The sequence below is a fragment of the Salvia miltiorrhiza genome, chromosome 7, assembly GCF_028751815.1.
Source record: "Salvia miltiorrhiza cultivar Shanhuang (shh) chromosome 7, IMPLAD_Smil_shh, whole genome shotgun sequence".
NCBI lineage: Eukaryota > Viridiplantae > Streptophyta > Magnoliopsida > Lamiales > Lamiaceae > Salvia > Salvia miltiorrhiza.
The window spans coordinates 30,809,224-30,822,083 of NC_080393.1; positions in this window are offsets into that span (position 1 = coordinate 30,809,224).

Consider the following 12,860-nt stretch of genomic DNA (forward strand, 5'->3'; position numbering starts at 1 on the left):
AGGCAAGATTTTAAACAACTTAAATGAAACCTAACTTAAGAAATTAAATACGTCTAAATTAAAAACCAACTAATCTAGGCGTGAAACTAAAGTGCATAATTTAAATTGCATAATCAAAAAGGAAGCATGAACATGAACGAAAAACATAAACATGATTAAACAAAATAAATAGAATTGAATTACGAAATACTGTAAATGTCTTGAACGTGTAATCGTGTCACTCAATCACAAGCCAAGAATAAAAACTAAACAAAGCTAAATCGAAAACTAACTAGAACTATGAAGACGAAACTATGAAAGCACTAAGAAAGCAAATAAATCCTAAGTTTCGGAGCAGTGCAGCGCTGGAATACTTCTTCACGGCAGAACACCAAAAATTAGGGCAAAAGATGTTAGTTTTTCAATGCAAAACAAATCCTTATTTATAGACTTCTCCTCAAAGTTGCCATCCAAAGCTGGACTCCTAAAGGCAATAGAATCGTGCAAGATAAGGTAACTCCAGCTGGCGTGCTCTTCAAGAAATCTCATCCTGGCGAGAATCATCAATTCTGCACGTTCAGCTCTGAAAAGGGCAGTGCAGAGCTGAAAGTCAGCTCTGGCAGTCAAGGCAGAGCTGGAAGTCAGCTCTGGAAATTTAGCTCTGGCGAAAGTAACTCTACTCTGGAAAGTGAACTCTGGTGCGTCATCTCTGGAAAGGTAGTCAGAGCTGGAAATCAGCTCTGGAACGGCATGACATAGCTGGAATTCAGCTCTGGCGAAATCAGCTCTGGCGAATTCAGCTCTGTTCTGAAGATTTTAGCTATGCATAGGGAAGTTCTGAAGGAATATTAAATTGAATTAATACTCAACTTTGCCCGATGATCGTTTCTTGGTTATTATTAATTCATCATACAACGATTAATTCCTAACATGCTCCTATGAATTTAACAGCTGCACACAGGTGTTAGGAAAACTTACTTGAGAATCGGATGCACAGGTTGTTGATGATCGTGTCGAATGATTCAGACTCCAGCTCTGATCTTCTCGACTGTATCCCGCTCAATTCCCAACGTTGGATGGACAACGAGCTATGGAAATTCCCAAGACAGAATGCCTCTCACGTTTCCTGCGCCCCCTCTGCTCTCAAAAACCCTAATTTTTATCAGTGTATTTTCCTGAGAGCTGACAGCTGTATTTAATAGATAATTAAATACGTATGGGGCGCTACAATCTTTGTGATAGGCGACTTCTGCCCTACTTGGGCTAGGAGACATTGGGCCAGCCCAGGGACCAGATACAAGGAATAAAGATGGGCCTCAAATAAATTAATTTATCTATGGTCAGCCCAGACCATAATTAATTTATAAATATCAGTTCATTCCACTAGAGAACCGATACTGACTTACCCCTTTATTGCCGGTGATGAGTCGGGGCTTGTATTTAGACTTATTAAATCTCCGTATTTAAAATATCCGACATCCATTAATTAATTAGAGCTCTGACAGCTTAAATTAATTAATCTCTTAATAATTCCTTAAGCAGTACCACTCAATCTTTATTATTACGCCTGAACTTAATCAACCTGCAGGGTTTAGCGTAATAAACCTTATTGAGCTCCTTAAGGGGATGTCATTATCCTATACCGGATACGGGTACTAATACAGATAATCAAATATCATATATTAACCGCTATCACCCAAGATACAGAGTACTTGAGTTAGCATTTAACTCTCGCCCATAGTAAGTCAAAGTGATATACGAATTAACATATATATCTGAATACTTATTAGTATTAAGATTTATGAGTCACCGAGATCTTGATTCTTCACTTAAGTCAGATAGAAGAATACATCTCAACTGTTGGTCCTATCAATACGTAATGACGTACCAGTATAGACAAGTAGCCAAGACAAACTACTTCCATCTATACTGCAGCCTAAACCAATAACTTGTCCTAGAGTTATTTCGGCTGTGATCATATTATATCTCTTAAGGTTATTCCAATTATATGGTCTTCTGTGATCTACAACACACCATATAATCTACTTATACAGAGATAAAGAACATACATATGCAATCATGAACACCAATCAGATAGGAGATAATAATAGTGAATAACAGGAATCATTGTATACAAGCATAAAGTTCTTGCTTCAGTATACAAATCCAACAATCTCCCACTTATACTAAAGCAAAACTTTTAGTATACAATGTGTCTAAATACTAGCTATTACAAAAACTTCACTTCATCTCTCCCACTTATACTGAAAGTTTTTCTCTAAGTGGGTGGCATCAACCACAATCCCATCCCTCGAGCATGCTTCTCATAGGTCTTTTGCGGTAAGCTTTTCGTGAAAGGATCAGCTAGGTTCTCCAATGTATTAATCTTTTCTACTAGCACATCTCCTCTGTTTACGATTTCTCGTATAATGTGGTACTTTCTCTCTATGTGTTTTGACGCCTTGTGGCTCCTGGGTTCCTTAGAATTTGCCACTGCACCCGAGTTATCACAATAAATTATGATACTCTTAGGCAAATTAGGGACCACTCCTAGATCCAAGAGGTAGTTCCGGAACCATACAGCCTCCTTAGCAGCTTCCGAAGCAGCTACATATTCGGCTTCCATGGTGGAGTCTGCAATGCACTTCTGCTTTGCACTCCGCCACGATACGGCTCCACCTCCCAAGGTAAACACATAACCAGAGGTAGATCTCTTCTCATCCCGGTCAGCCTGGAAATCCGAATCGGTGTAACCCAAAGGAAATAGACTGTCTGACTGGTAAACTAGCCTATAATCTCGAGTCCGTTTCAGGTACTTGAGAATATGCTTTACCGCAGTCCAGTGTCCTGGTCCAGGGTTCGACTGATATCTTGCAACCATGCCAACGACATAGCAAATATCAGGTCTCGTGCATAGCATCGCATACATGAGGCTACCTACGGCGGAAGCATAGGGTATCTTCCTCATCTCCTCAACCTCACTAGGCGTCTTAGGACACATGTCCTTAGACAGAGGAATGCCATGTCTAAAAGGTAGCAAGCCTTTCTTGGCATTTTGCATGCTAAAACGAGCAATCACAGTATCAATGTAAGACGCTTGAGATAAGCTCAACATCCTTTTCTGGCGATCACGAACGACCTTGATCCCCAGGATGTACGCTGCATCTCCTAAGTCTTTCATTTGAAACTGTTCGGATAACCACTTCTTTATGTCTGATAATAGCTCAACATTGTTGCCAATGAGGAGGATATCATCTACATAAAGTGCAAGGAAAACCACGTCACCATTGGCATCTAAACGGTACACGCAACTTTCGTTCTCACAACGAGTAAATCCATAGGATTTAATGACCTCGTCAAAACGTTTGTTCCATGACCTCGAAGCTTGCTTAAGTCCATAAATGGACTTCTTAAGCTTCCATACAAGATGCTCTTCGCCCTTCTTCACAAACCCTTCAGGTTGCTGCATATAGATGTCCCTTCCTTCTTCAAGGAAACCGTTTAAGAAAGCGGTCTTGACATCCATTTGCCAAATCTCAAGGTTCATGTGGGCTGCTATGGCAAGGAGTATTCGGATAGACTTGAGCATGGCAACCGGCGAGAAGGTCTCATCATAATCTATACCTTGTTCCTGGGTATAACCTTTCGCCACCAGTCTAGCTTTAAAAGCTGCGACTTCGCCATCCGAATCTCTCTTTCTCTTGTATACCCACCTACTACCTATAGCTACAAAGCCATCTGGTAGTTCGGTCTTCTCGTATACATCCATAGCACCCATGGATTCTATCTCAGAAACCATGGCCTCGTACCAAGAATCTGCATCTTGATCTTTCATCGCTTGTCTATAGTTATCAGGGTCGACATCCTTTTGTTCATCAACAGGGAGTAGATCCGAAGATTCTCCCAAGAACATAAATCGATCGGGTTGAACTACAACCCTCCCACTACGACGAAGCGGTGGTGGTACAGCTGTGACAATGGTTTGTGCAGTGTCCTGTGGTGCATTCACTTGCACACTTGGCTGGGGTGATGGATTCGCCTGTCCATTGCCTTCGATTTCTTGAAGGACAATCTCGGACCTAGACTTGTGATTATCTATATAATCATGTTCCAAGAATCGTGCGTTGGTGCTAACAACCACTTTCTGATCCTTAGGATTATAAAAATAACCACCTTTCGTTTCCCTGGGATATCCTACAAACAACATTACTTCGCATCTAGGATCCAATTTCCTTGCCTCTTTGTCAAGCACGTATGCAGGACAACCCCATATCCTCACATGATTTAGACTGGGCTTACGCCCTGACCATAATTCAGTGGGAGTCTTGGGTACAGACTTGGATGGTACTAGATTCAGCAAGTAAGCCGCTGTTTCCAAGGCATATCCCCAAAACGAAATGGGCAACGATGCATAGCTCATCATCGATCGTACCATTTCCAAAAGAGTTCTATTTCTTCTCTCTGCTACACCATTCTGTTGGGGAGTACCCGGTGCAGTCAATTGGGATGTAATCCCTGAATCTGACAAGTACTGCAAGAACTCGTTCCCGAGGTATTCGCCACCGCGATCAGACCGCAATGACTTGATAGATTTACCCAATCTCTTCTCCACTTCCGCCTTGAATTCTTTGAATTTCTCAAAGCATTCAGACTTGCGTTGAAGTAGGTAAATATACCCATACCTTGAGTAATCGTCAATGAAAGTGACAAAATACTCATACCCTCCACGAGCTTTTGTGGACATCGGTCCACACAAGTCAGAGTGAATCAATTCTAACACATGCGAGGCCCTATTCCCCTTGGCCTTAAAAGGCCTTGCCGTCATCTTTCCCTCTATACAGGATTCGCAGGTTCTAAATGGAACAGCTTGAAAGTCTTTCAAGACTCCATTTGAAACGAGCCTTTGGATCCTATTTAGATTGATGTGGCCTAACCTTAGGTGCCACGCATGCGTATATTGTTCATGAGAATAATACTTCCTCTTATTCGGATTTGGAAGGATTTGTGATGTAGATGCAACATGGACAGAGTTGTTAATTGGACATGTAATAGTATAGAGAGAATTGTTCAAAATTCCAGAACAAATAGTCTTGTTATCTCTCATGATAGAAACACCTCTATCAAAAACAACAGAATATCCATTCAAAAACAATTTTGAAACAGAAATTATGTTCCGCCGAAACTCCGGCACATATAAAATGTCTCTCAAAACTAAAATGTCATCACCAAAACATAAAGATAAGTCTCCAATAGCAACAGCTGCGACCTTCGACGCATTGCCCATGGAGATGGTGATCTCATCACTTGCCAGCTCCCTTGTTGGCTTGAAGCCCTGCAAGGTGTAACAAACATGGTCAGTTGCCCCCGTATCCACTACCCACGAATGAGTAGAAAACGAAGCTAAACATGTCTCAGTTACTAAAACTTGTGACGTACCTTGTCCCTTTGCCTTGAGCACTGGACAATCTTTCTTCCAATGCCCAACCTTGCCGCATTTGAAGCACTTTCCCTTGCCCGTTGGCTTCTTCACGCCGCCGGTAGGGCCATCAACTTTGGCTTTACCGCTCCCACTAGCCTCATTGTCATGCTTGCCCTTTGGACCTTTCCACTTCTTTTTCCCGCCTTTCGACGAAGAAGTAGATACCTTGGCAGCAACAAGGACCTCTTTCCCATTGCGCGTGCCCATGACTCCCTCCGCCGAAACTAGAGCATTCAATAACTCATTGAGAGTATAGTTGGCCTTGCTCATAACGACGTTGAGTCGGAAGTTCTCATAGGTTTTGGGGAGAGTGTTGAGGATGATATCGACCTTGGCTTCGCCTTCGATACCTCCTCCTAGCAGATCAAGCCTGTCAAACAAATTTGTCATATGCATGACATGATCGTGCACCGAGCTGCCCTCGCTCATTTTACAAGACAAGATTTCTCTCATCAAGTTAAAACGAGCAGACCTCTCGGACTCCCCATAAACCTCCTTGAGGTTTAACATGATTTCAGCCGCGTCATTCATGACCTGATGCTGGAGTTGCAAAGTTTGTGACATAGTCATCATAATATAGCACTTGGCCATATTATTTGACTTGTGCCACCTTTTATGCGCCTCACGTTCCGCATCAGTCGACTCATCAGTTAGGGCCGCGGGACGTGGAGTAGTAAGCACAAAACTGTGCTCATCAGCGTCAAGTATGTACATAATATGGCGTTTCCATTCAGTATAATTAGGACCGATGAGAGGATTGTTTGCTAGAATGTTAATGATCGGAGACATAGACATATCTGAAAGTAAACAAATAAACATGTAAGAACATGAAAGCACATAATTCGTAACAATAATATTGTAACCTTTTGATAAAACAATATTAATGAAACCTCCAACTGCCCAAGAAAACTCATGAGTAAGCCACGATAGGGTGAACGTTTACCATGATTTCCTCAACCAGACTATTTGCCTAGTCCTTTAATTTCCATCCATGTCAACATAACCTTTTGACAAAGGAAATTAATAGTTGGATTTTAACTAGACCATATCAAATTCAAGAAGGGACTCCGATGGGGAGTTGTACATTGTACTTGATTTGATATCTAAGCAATGACCACAATTTAACCTTGAGCATTAAATTCTTGAAATTAGCATACTCACTAGGACCATGCCGCTTTCAATTTAACCTCTTGGTTATCTTATTTAAAATCCATCCTCTAAAGTACTTATGAAAATCATACGAGTAAGCCACGATAGTGTGGACGTTTACCGCATAACTCCCACTACTTAAATGGATTTAAATATTTTTTAATAGAAATCCCAACTTAACAAACTTGTGAAATTAAATATGGAGTAAGCCACGATAGGGTGGACGTTTACCCATACTCTCAATCACTTCGTCTTGGGACCGCATGTGGAGGTCTAAAATAATTTTTAATCACTATAAAAATTATTAAACAGCTTAGTCATTTTCCTTTCAAAAGGTTTGTTCATGCTCAAGCACATAAACCTAAACATGCTTCTCTAGAACGCAACATGTAAATCATGCTCGCAGAATTCTAAAACATGCTTAAGAAAACGGCAACCTACTATCATGCTCGTCTAAGCGCAAATAATAAACAAATATTAACAAGCAAAGACGTGCAAAAGCAGGTAAAGAGCATAAGGGATTAACAACCACGACATGCAAAGAACAGTAATAAAAGAATTAAAATTCTTCGTGACCCATTCGTGGAAACCCAACATCTATTCTATTACAAAATAAAATAGAAATAAATAAAAATGGACAAAAAGCCCAAAAACGCCTAAAAGAGGCTGAAAAAACGCTCCAGCCCAGCAATTGGGCCCAAAACCCGCAGCCCAGCCTCCTAGGCCCGTTCAGCAGCAGCCCAGACCCGCAAGGAGAAGCCCATCCGCGGCCCAGGCGCTCAGGCCCGCAAAACAGCCCAGATCCGCAGACACTGTTCATCTGCTAGGGTTTGCGCTGCCAAGGCGCGGCGCCCCTGATCTCCTCCACTCCGTTCGCCGCTGCCTCCCTTGCACAGCCGCCGCACAGCGCCGCCGCAGCAGCAGCCTGGCGTGCGCCGCACCAGCAGCAGCCGGCTCGGCGTCCAGCAACAGCACGGCAGCAACAACAGCACAGCAGCAGCAGCAGCAGCGACAGTCCCCGGCGCGCGCGGGAGCAGCAGCAGACCTCGGCGTGGGCGGAACGGCAGCGGCAGTGCGTCGCCCGCTGGGCACGCCGCGCGCACAGCGCGCAGGCGCTGCCCCAGGCGCGCGCTGCCCCCATCGCTCGCCTCCTCCTCGCCAGTTTCCGGTGCCGGGCTCCCGCTGGTCGCCCGGAAAGTCTGAAAGCAGCGATTAAACAGACCAAAGAACAGCAGCGGCCGCGCGGTCGCTGACCTGGGCGCGCTGCGCGCGGTGTGCACGCACCCGCGCGCGCGCCGCCCCTCGGCGCCCGCAGCCCCTCGCTCTCGGTCACCCTCGCCTCGCCACGATCCGGCAGCCTCGGTGACAGCAGCACGCGGCAGCGTGGCAGCCTGACCAGGCGCGCGCAGCACACGGTGCCGAAGCGCCCGTGCGCGCGCGGCCCTCGGCGCCGGCAGCCCGTGCCGCACCGTGCCCGTGACGTCCTCCTTACACCGTTCTTCGTCGTTGAATCGTTGTCATCTTCGTCTTGTTCCTCAGTTTTACAGATTACAAAGGAAAAAACAAATACAATTTGAAATCCTAATCTAACCACGGATTTTCTCGTGGTGAAAAACAATTACAACGTCAAACCGACGTATCCCACGAATCAACGAATCACGAAGAACAACAGCAGTTAAAAACAACGCATATTATTAATCGTACACAAATTAATAATAGAGCCAAGAAATTAATCCTGGGCTCTGATACCAATTGAAGGAATATTAAATTGAATTAATACTCAACTTTGCCCGATGATCGTTTCTTGGTTATTATTAATTCATCATACAACGATTAATTCCTAACATGCTCCTATGAATTTAACAGCTGCACACAGGTGTTAGGAAAACTTACTTGAGAATCGGATGCACAGGTTGTTGATGATCGTGTCGAATGATTCAGACTCCAGCTCTGATCTTCTCGACTGTATCCCGCTCAATTCCCAACGTTGGATGGACAACGAGCTATGGAAATTCCCAAGACAGAATGCCTCTCACGTTTCCTGCGCCCCCTCTGCTCTCAAAAACCCTAATTTTTATCAGTGTATTTTCCTGAGAGCTGACAGCTGTATTTAATAGATAATTAAATACGTATGGGGCGCTACAATCTTTGTGATAGGCGACTTCTGCCCTACTTGGGCTAGGAGACATTGGGCCAGCCCAGGGACCAGATACAAGGAATAAAGATGGGCCTCAAATAAATTAATTTATCTATGGTCAGCCCAGACCATAATTAATTTATAAATATCAGTTCATTCCACTAGAGAACCGATACTGACTTACCCCTTTATTGCCGGTGATGAGTCGGGGCTTGTATTTAGACTTATTAAATCTCCGTATTTAAAATATCCGACATCCATTAATTAATTAGAGCTCTGACAGCTTAAATTAATTAATCTCTTAATAATTCCTTAAGCAGTACCACTCAATCTTTATTATTACGCCTGAACTTAATCAACCTGCAGGGTTTAGCGTAATAAACCTTATTGAGCTCCTTAAGGGGATGTCATTATCCTATACCGGATACGGGTACTAATACAGATAATCAAATATCATATATTAACCGCTATCACCCAAGATACAGAGTACTTGAGTTAGCATTTAACTCTCGCCCATAGTAAGTCAAAGTGATATACGAATTAACATATATATCTGAATACTTATTAGTATTAAGATTTATGAGTCACCGAGATCTTGATTCTTCACTTAAGTCAGATAGAAGAATACATCTCAACTGTTGGTCCTATCAATACGTAATGACGTACCAGTATAGACAAGTAGCCAAGACAAACTACTTCCATCTATACTGCAGCCTAAACCAATAACTTGTCCTAGAGTTATTTCGGCTGTGATCATATTATATCTCTTAAGGTTATTCCAATTATATGGTCTTCTGTGATCTACAACACACCATATAATCTACTTATACAGAGATAAAGAACATACATATGCAATCATGAACACCAATCAGATAGGAGATAATAATAGTGAATAACAGGAATCATTGTATACAAGCATAAAGTTCTTGCTTCAGTATACAAATCCAACAAGTTCAGCTCTGGAAATTTCGGCTCTAACTTTGCAACTCAGCTCTGGCGACAGGGCTATGCTCGCAGCTCAGCTCTGGCGACAGAGCTAACCTAAAAAACGCCATTCTTAGCCAAAAATCTCCAAAATTGCACTCTTCCATCTATAAAACCTAAATCTCCTGCAAAGCATAAAACAAGCCATAAAACGCACCAATTTCCAGAAGATTATCTTAAAATAAAGCTCATACAAACCCCAAAATTTAGCACAATTAAGCATAAATCAGGCAACATGACAAATGATACAAGGATTACCTTCTTGCAAGAGATCATATCCGAAGTACCATGGTTTGTCATCTACACAACTGCTATGAGATGAAAAAAGTAAGTGACATCTAGTATAAGCTTCAAGAAGTTTATGGTACACCAGATAAGGCTCTCCACTAGTATTACATGATAATTCTCATGCGGATTAAAGTGGAAGTATACGCTACTGTTAGGGACAATGTATAACTATCTCTAAAAAGTTTGGCAGGATCAATGATAAGCTTTTTTTAAGTCTAAGATCAATTCGTTCTTGTATTCATTGTTAGGGTCCTTTGTAGATCTTTGTATAAGAATCTGATCATGTGACAAGATCCATGCTCTCAAAGAGTTATGGGTGGAGGTTGTCATAGAGGAGTTCAAGATACACAAAGAATCTCAAGTTGTGCCTTCCATTGATGTCACACCTTCTACATCGAAAGATGGGAAGAAATGGATCGTAAGTAGGATCAAAAGATGTAAGAAAAAAAGGGAGAGCATGAAAAAAGTGGCATGTCATCATTGTGGCAAGGTTGGGCACATGTCAAGAAATTGTCGAGTGTATTGGATAAAAAAGCAAAGTACACCTTCAGCTGTAATAACGAAAACATGTTTAGCAACTATTTTAACTCATTCGTCGGTTGCAGATACCGGAGCAACCAAGCATATTTGTTACACATTGTAGGGATTCTAGTGGATATGGAACTTGATAGAGGCGAGATCACTATCTCCATAGGCAACATAGTGAAACTTGTGGCTGTTGTAGTGGGAGATTTATCATCGAATCAAAAGAAAAGAAAGTTTTCTTCTCAGGAAAATTCAACTTATCTTTAACATGTACGACTATGTCACATCAATCTAAAAATGATTCGAAGGTTGGTGGATTATGGTATTTTGGACTCGCTCCAAATAGAATCACTACCAACTTGCGAATCATATTTAGAAGGCAAGATGGTGATCATACCTTACAAGGCAAAGGGTTACAGAGAAAATGATGTATTGGAATTGATACATTCTAACTTGTGTGGACCGATATCCACTCGAGCTTGTGGAGGGTATGTGTATTTCGTCACTTTCATTGACGATTACTTAGGATATGCGTACAATTACCTGTTTCACCGCAAATATAAATGTTTTGAGAAATTCAAAGAATTTAAAGCAGAAGTGGAGAATAAGCGTGAAAAATGTATCAAGTCATTGCTATATGAGAATCCCAAGCTTTCATCTCACGAGCTGCCAACCCATCTGTTCAAGCTCCTTCTGCCTCAAGAGAATTTAGCAGAAAGAGAACCAGAGAAGAAAGCTCATCATCTAGAGATCCAGAGCCCAAAGCAAATAAGGCTCTCCATATGGGTGAAGATATTCAACGACCTCTGCAACCCTTCCCACAAATGCTTCGAGAAGAACAAAGATTGAAGCAGTATATCAGCGAAGGACTCTTGATATCCTACTTGGATAGATTTGATCGACAAGATCAGTGGATGCCAACTGACATGAATGAATGGTGGGAAAAGCTGAAAGAATGCTACACCAAATGGGTCATTTTCGCCAATCTCAACAGGAATCGAGATTTCCAAAGAGAAGCATGGAAATACTTTCTTGTGAACTGGCCTGAAAGAGCAATGGTTGAGAGAATGCAAACTACTCAAAGAGAAGCAGGAATTCCGATCTCCAATTTCCTGAAGACGACGGTTTGCCCTCGGAGAATCAGAAACGGCGTCAACAGAGAATCCATCAAGAGAGAAGTCAAGACCATCTGCAAAATCTAGAATGTTGACTCATACAAAAACACCTAGCGGATGGACTCGAATTTATACGAGGTCTTTCTAGGGCAGTAAGGTGACTCAAGTCGTCTCACACGGAAGGCTTAACAGGGCTTTAATTGTGCTACTCACAAGAAACGGAAGGAAAACCTAAACACTCTAATCAGAAGGTTGGGTCTGACACTCTCTCTCCGGTTAACTAATTCGTAATTAAAATAAAGCATATAAATTTATCTAGGCGAAAGATAGGAAGCAGGTAAAGAAAGCAATAAGACAACATAAAGAACTAGGGTTCTAATCTAACAATCTAAAAATCAATAATTAAATCCAAAATCATCGAGCAACAATTATCTAGGCAAGGAAAATAAACAAGTATTCAACTCTATGGCAAACATAAATCATGATTTTTCCTAAGGAACATGTAAATGAAAAGCGACACGAATTCAACGGAGTATTACTCTAACAAATCAACCAACAATCTAACTATACTAACTAGGCAATAAGATTAACAAAGCATAAATCAATGCTAAATATCATTATCAAAACGTATTCAATTATCTAGGAAAAGAGCAACCAAGAAAGCTTGTAGAATTCGATAAATCAATAGATAGTACTTACAATTGATTAAAGGAAACGACGATCTAGCGTAATCCGAGAGTTTCTAATGTGTTTCTCCCTATCAAAACTCTAAGGAAATACAGTAAAAATGGAGCTGGAGGCTGGATGGGTCGAGAATGGGGGAAGAAACCCCTAAAAAATGGGTTTTAAACCCTAAAAAACGTAACTTCCATGGCCGTACGGACGGCGGCCGCCGTGGGACGGCGGCGCCGTCGTGTATGCCTTTCGCAGACTGCAATGCGCAGCGTTTTTGTTTTGGTCCGTTCTCCCTCGTTTCATGTCGGATTTTAGATCCGTTTTCGCCTACTAACTCGTATCAAGACGAACTTCGATTCTTCTTCTGACTATTCAACTAAATTCTGACTTTATTTTTGTCCACATATCAATCAATTTGAGCATAAAATCCTGAGACAATAAAATTAGCACAAAAGCTCAAATCAATCAACTCTTAAGTGAAAAAGACCAAAATAAAAGTCAATATAAGATGTAAACACCCACAAATTCA